We start from the raw sequence: 7021 nt of genomic DNA, 5'->3' as shown, positions 1-7021 counted from the left end.
TTTGCCTTTGAGTGGAAAAGTGAACCAGAAGTGACTTTCTGGGTGTACCGGTACGCTAAAGAAGACATTTGCTAAATCAATAGCAGAGAACCATTTACTGTCCGGTGGACTTTGAGCTAATATAGTACAAGGGTTAGGAACATTTGGGGCGGGCAGAACAACAGCATAGTTGACTACCTGCAGGTCTTGAATAAAGCTCCGTTTCCCTGATTCACCTGGAATGTTTGCCTTTTTGACCGGAACAATGGGGGCCCTCACCGGTGATTATCCACAGGGAATTATCACTCAAGCCTTCAGAAGGGATGCAAAGTAGTATCCTTTGAGAGCCTCGGGTTTTAACGAGTCTTGTGTTCTGCAAGGACGATACTCAGATTTCGGAACTATTCTTATGGGGTTCACAGCTTCGTATGAACCCCACATCACGTTTGCCTTTTGCCCTGCACTCAGTAGGGACCCTTCTTAATCTTGGGTCCGAGACATCTACGATAGCTAATCGCCAGGCTACCCTCTTGGCGGGGTTTACCTGGACTGCTCTATCTGCCTGAGTTAGCCAATTTAGCTTCTTCATATCTGTCCTTATATCAGCATTGAATCAGATACGAACATCGTCGCTGAAGACACAATCTTTTGTTTTTTTGTGCCTGCTGTACCCATCGTCTCAAATCCTGCCACCTCTCGCTGGATGCCTTCGCCAATGGTACGTGAGGAAAGGTGCCTTCCACATCAAAAGGATAGGGTCTACTTGCCGTCACAGATACTTTGGATAAGTTTACACTGATTGCATATCTGTGATTATTTTAATAAAATTCGCACAATAATTACTGATCTGGTTAAAGCAATCTCCTCAAACAATCCTTCTCATATGATTTGTAAGGGCCATCACGGTGTATGTGTGCTGTGCAGTGCTGCATAACCCCAGCAAGGAAATCTGTGTTAATGGAATTAACATGGTTACTTGATTGCTGGGCGAGTGAATCGCTTACTGAACGTTTGGTTCTCTGGCTTAATCGCCACTCATAGACATGCATCTTGGTCGTGAGTCGTAATTTACAGCTTGCACTGGTAAATCTTCTTTTCGTATTACCTGCAAGCCTGTCAGGGTACTGCACAACCCGACCCCAATCTCACAATGTGACCGCGAGCCATCTGATTTAAAGGACAGATTTCCGACAATAGGAATGAGAATTGGAATGCTTCACCATTACTGGTTCTGCACAATAGTGGTGCGGTTAAGCTCTCTCGTATCACGACTCCTGATGCATCCACTGCATCGACTTTCTCAACTGTGTTGATTTAAGGACAGAGTATGTTGCTCCTGTATCTACCAAAAAGGAAACTAGCTCACCTTCCACAAATAATACATTTTCCCTTGATGCTAGAATTCGCTTCTTCTTATCAACACCTCAAGTTCAGGGACCTGAAACATTCGAGTTGCTTTCCAGATACGGAGTTTTTTTTCTCATTCCTTGACTGTTGATATGGTAGTTTACTGGCCTTGTAAGTCTCCTATTATTTCGGCTTAACTTTACATTTTTTTTCAGTCTGTCTGCAACACTTGCCTCTTCAAAGTTAGGTACTGACTTATTTGTTTCCCTGTGCTTTTATTGGTTTCAAAATAAATGTTGATTTTCCATTACAATGAACATCACATTATTTTACAGGTCGCGGCAACAGCCAGGGCCGAAGTGTCTGTACTGCATTGTAACGTTATATGTTGTAAGTTACATTTCCTGTTGGTTTCCGATATCTCTCTTTACTGTGGAAGCTTCTCGTCACATCTTCCAGAGATTTGTCTGAACTTCATTTAATCGAGGCAACTGTATTTCCTGCTCAGAATGTGAACTTTCTCCAATAGAGAGAGGAAAATAATGTCGGTGACAAAGCTGAGATCACTTACGTTCTGTCCAGATTCAACAAAAACTATCCCGATCTTCCAGTCTCCTGTACTTCAACATTACAATGTGTTCCCACCCTTCTGGGTCTCTGCCTGTATTCCTGATGAAGGGCTGTTGCCCGAATCGTCGATTTTACTGCCCTCGGATGCTGCCTGAACTGCTGTGCTTTTCCAGCCCCACTCTAATCGAGACACTGTGTTCCCAGGCAATCATTTCAGTTTCTGGTCTGCTGCTGTGCTCTTCAAGACACAACACAAGCTGGAAGACCGGCAACTAATTTTCTACCAACAGACCATGCAAACATGAGGACCAACATCGAGATCAATCATTTTAGAAACCGTCCGCCCTCTTCCACATTCTTCGTCCACCCGCCCTTCCCATCAGTTCCGAAGACGGATCAGTGGACTCGAAACGTTAACTTTCCTTTCTCATCAGAGATGGACAAGAGCTGCTGATTTTGTTCAGGCCTTTTGGCTTTCCTTCTGAGAACTTTGCTTTTCCGTTGTAATCGCCAGACTGCTGGAAGCGTCTGATTGCAGGAGGAGAATTTCACTGGAGATGAAAAGAAAGGCAAGGGCAGGACCTCTCCCATTGTGAAGGTACACGAGCTCGGCTGGGGATGTTTATCTAACCGCAGAGAAGGCTGAATGAGAAACCGATTAACGTGCTCATTTTTATGAAGAGGGTAGATATGTGTGACAGGGATAAGCCTGTATTGGGAAGTAACAGAGTGACATAAATGAAAGACAGGAGACAAGGATTAGATTTAGGAAGAATACTTTCACCTATAGAGTATTGATTATCTGGAAATTATTATCTGAACATGTGGTAAAGCTAAGTATCATGAGAACGTTTCAGCAGTCTGTCACCGAACACGTGATGAGCCAGAGCACACGTGGCAAAGGACCAGACACTGGAAAGTGTGACGAGGACAGACAGGCGCGAGATGGGTGTCCTGAACGCAATGCGTCAAAGGCAAACTTGTGCGCTTAAAGCTCCCTCTGTGCGCGGCTCTGTGGCGCAATGGAAAGCGCGTTGGACTTCTACCTTTCTGTACAAGTTGCTATTCAAAGGTTGTGGGTTCGAATCCCGTCAGACCCGAGTTTTAATTTATGTATTGCAAAGTGGTCAGACCACACACGGCTGTCATCTGAAAACCCAACAATATTCGTGCAGAAACCCACTGTCTCAAAACGGAACATTTTCCTCTCACAGATTTACATTTTCGATGTCTATTTATGATAGAGATCGATAAATATCTGCTAGCCACTAGGCAACACGATGACGTGGATGGGCTGGAAAAAGACTTAACATTGTTGTGTCAGTCATGATGATGTCGAATGCCGTGGCGGGGCAGGATCGGTGTTAAGAATGGCCTCCTTCTGCTCCTTTGTGTCTGTGACATTTCTGGCCCGGGTTTTTAAACAATCACAATGAGGACAATATGAAATAAACGCCAAGTAATATTTTGGTCTCACCTCCACCTCGCTTCCCTCCCAGCTCGAATAGACAGCTCTTGTTTCAGCTTTAGATCAGACAGCAGAGGATTCTCACACGTTCTCCTTCAGTTTGAATGTTCCTTCACATAGGTTTCCAAGTGGACACATGGAGCAAGCAATTGCATGGATTCAGGGGATTCAGGGGCAGATTTCCCCTTTGCTGGGCTGGAATTCTGCCCAAGGTAATAAACGTGAATTTCTGACATTTTGAATCTTACTCTGGATTCTTGCGACTTTACTAATTAAACTGAATTTCAATTTGCCTTTGCATAACATTATCCGAACTTCACTGTTTATGAAAACTATTCCAAATGCTCATGGATGTAGTATGCTGAACATTGTTGATGTTGTGTGCAGTGTGAGTGGATGTGTCATATGAACATGCCAAAGGAAGTTGGTGAAATGTCAGTGAATCGAATTCTCTGACGAATTGACGCCGATAGAAGGGAAATCCCAGTACAGTGGCGACATAACATTTCCTGTGATCAACGCCGGAAGCCACGGAAAACGTGCGCAGTATTCAATAAAATCGATTTTCACCACATTTTCTGTGCCATTTTCCTGAAGTTGATGCTTCATAATCGGTGATTCATTATCAGTATAACCTGCTCTGCACGATGTTTCATTTCAGGTCCACAGAAAAAAATGAGTAATTGGGTTGAGTCCCAGTGGTAAGATCAGGAGACGTTTGTCATCATTAGACGGCAGATCCAGCGGTGTAATGAGTTAGCTTGCTGTAGTTGCATGACAGAATGGCAGTACATGCACTGCCAAAATTGCGCATTGGATTTTCGCCAGGTGTTTGTTTTACTGATAGTAAACAGAGATGATTGCACCTTCAAGCTGAAGAACAGTTCAAACACGGAATATTACACTGCAATAAAGAGCTTTTGGCACTAACGTTGCACAGACCTGTGATACCAATGTGAAGTCCATCTGACCAGCATTTTGGCATTATAAGCCGTAAATGTATCCAATGACCATTTAATTGCCCTGAATGTTGGTGAGTCTACGACTGTTGAAGGCAAGGCGATCTGCACCCTTACTACTCTCTGAGAAAGGAATCGACCTCGGCATCAATCACTCTCAAATTACATCGATGTGCCATTGTTCCAACCATCACCATTTGAAGAAAAAGGCCTTCACTGTCAACCTTAAAGCAACCTCTGATCATCTTTTATGTCTGTATTAATTCACGTCTCAAAATTCTAATCTCGATCAAAAACAGCCACAAGTCCCTCAGCCTTTCCTCGTAAGACCTTCCCTTCACAGAAGGCAACATCCGAGGAAATCTCGTCTACAACCTTTCCAATGCTTTCACATCCGTTCTATAATGTGGCGATCAGAACCGCACGCAACTCGACAAGTTTGGCCATACCAGACAAATTTCCAAAGCTGCAAAGGGATCGTTTGGCCCTGAAACTAAATCCCTCTCCCAATAAAAACTAACACACTGTGCTCATTGCAAACAAATCCATCAACGTGTGTGTTAACCTTCAGAGTTTTATATACATGGACGCCGAGATCGCTCTGCTCATCTAAACTTCCAAGAATATTACAATTAGACCAGAACTTTTTATTCTTGTTGTTCATTCCAAAGTAAATCACCTCACACTTTTCCACAATAACCTCCATATGCCACCTCTGAGCCCCGATCTGCAGATTATTCATGTCCGTCTGTAACCTGCAGCAGACTTCGGCACTGTTGACAACTCCATCGACTTCGTGTGTTCTGCGAATTTACTCATCCATCATCCCATGCTCGAACCCAGGTCATTTATAAAGGTGACAAACAGCAGTGGACCCAAAAAGGAACCTTGTGGTACACCATGAGTAACTGAACTCCAGGATGAATATTTTCCATTAACTACCACACTCTGTGTTCTTTCAGCGAGCCAATTACTGATCTAAACCGCGAAATCACCCTCAATCCCATGTCTCTGTATTTTATGCAACAGCCGACCGTGCATTCGTGAAAATTATATCCACCATGTTAACCACTTTACTCTCATCCACTTGTTTGTTGACCTTTTCAAAGAGCTCAATAAAGTTTGTGAGGCACAACCTGCTATTCGCAAAATCGTGTTGACTGTAGCGAATCAACTTCTTCCTGCTTAGGTGATCATAAAACATATCTCTCATAACCTTTCCCAAAACTTCACCTTCAAGGAAATACGTTCCACTGTTCTATAATTTCCAGCGTTCTCCCTACTCCTCTTCGTGAAGAAGGGGACAATATTTGCTGAATTCGAGTCTTCTCGCACTAATCACATAGACACTGACGAACTAAAGTTGATAGTCAAAAGTTCTGCAATCTCCTCCCACGATTCCCAGAGAATCCTATGATACATCCCATCAAGCCCAGGGGACAATCTATTTTCAGGCTTTCAAGAATTGCTAACAACTCGTCTTTATGAATATCAATTTCGTTTATTCTAACATATTGCATCTCAAAATTCTCTTCGACAGCATTGTCTTTTTCATTTGAGATATGATGAAAAATATACATTCAGCGCCTCTCCTATCCTCGGACTCCGTTGACGACGTCCTCCTACTGTTCTTAACAGGCCCTAATCATATCCTAGATATTCTTTTCTTCTTGAAATGACAAGAGAAAGCTTTAGGGTTTTAAATGACCCTGCCAGCTAAAGACCTTTAATGTCCCCTGTTGCTCTGAGTAGCTCTCTCTTTTGGCCCTTCCTTGCTAGCTTTTAACTTTCAAGTGCCCTAACTCAGCTTTCATATTACATGTTACATGCACCGCCTTCTCCATCTTGACAAGAAATTCAACTTTTTGAGGAAAAATGGCTCCCTGTCTCAACCTCATATTCCCTGCATGACACACACACACTTAGCAAGGACATGCATGAGCGCCTCCCTGAACAAGCTCCATATTTCAGGTGTGCAAAACCCCTGCGTTTACTTTTCCATCTGGTGCATCCTAACCCTTGCCTGATCGCATCATACTGGCCTTTCTCCCAGCGGTACCTCATGTTCTGCGATATATATATATATATATATATTCCTATCCATCACTAAATAAACTTACCAAATTGTGGTCACTATCACCAAAGCGCTCAATTATCTCCAAATCGAACAGTTGACTTGCTTCGTTACGCAGTACCAAATCCAATAAATTTTTGATTCTTCTTGGCATATCTACATGCTGCGTCACGAAACCCTCCTGCACACATTGGACAAAGACTGTCCAATCAGAGCTCCTCAAACAATAACATTTCCAATCAATATTTGGAAAGTTAAACTTCTCCACTACAACTACCTTGTTACTTCCGTTCCTATCCAAAATCATCTTTGCAATCTTTTCCTCCATATCTCTAGAACATTTTGGTGGTGACCTCCACTTGCCTGATTTTAATCTCAGCCCATTCTAGTTCAGCAGATTGAGTCGGGTCCTCACCAAATATCCTTTCTGCTACCATTGACAAAAAATGCCACATCTCCCCCTTTTTAACGACTTCCCTGTTCTTCCTGAAAAAATCGAAACTGAGGTGCCAGGAACAACCATTCATTTCAGTGCTCCATTCATGTCTCTGAAATGGCCACAATATTGAAGTCCCAGTGAAAAACCCATGACACCTGCTTTATCCCAGATGCTCCTAGCGGTGA

The 7021-nt window shown here is 43.1% G+C and overlaps 1 non-coding gene across 1 annotated transcript; it reads left to right on the top strand.

Annotated features, from left to right (window-relative positions):
* The first annotated feature begins 2904 nt into the window (after positions 1–2904).
* On the top strand, positions 2905–2996 carry trnar-ucu (transfer RNA arginine (anticodon UCU)). Its single transcript is given in 2 exon segments — positions 2905–2941; positions 2961–2996. It is a non-coding gene; the product is annotated as a tRNA-Arg (tRNA).
* Positions 2997–7021: the final 4025 nt, after the last annotated feature.

The sequence above is a fragment of the Chiloscyllium plagiosum genome, unplaced genomic scaffold (genome assembly GCF_037043375.1).
Source record: "Chiloscyllium plagiosum isolate Xiang-an unplaced genomic scaffold, Cpla_swu_hap1 HiC_scaffold_51, whole genome shotgun sequence".
Classification (NCBI taxonomy): Eukaryota; Metazoa; Chordata; class Chondrichthyes; order Orectolobiformes; family Hemiscylliidae; genus Chiloscyllium; species Chiloscyllium plagiosum.
The sequence above is the reverse complement of the archived record's forward strand: the minus strand, read 5'-3'. Positions and strand labels throughout refer to the sequence as shown.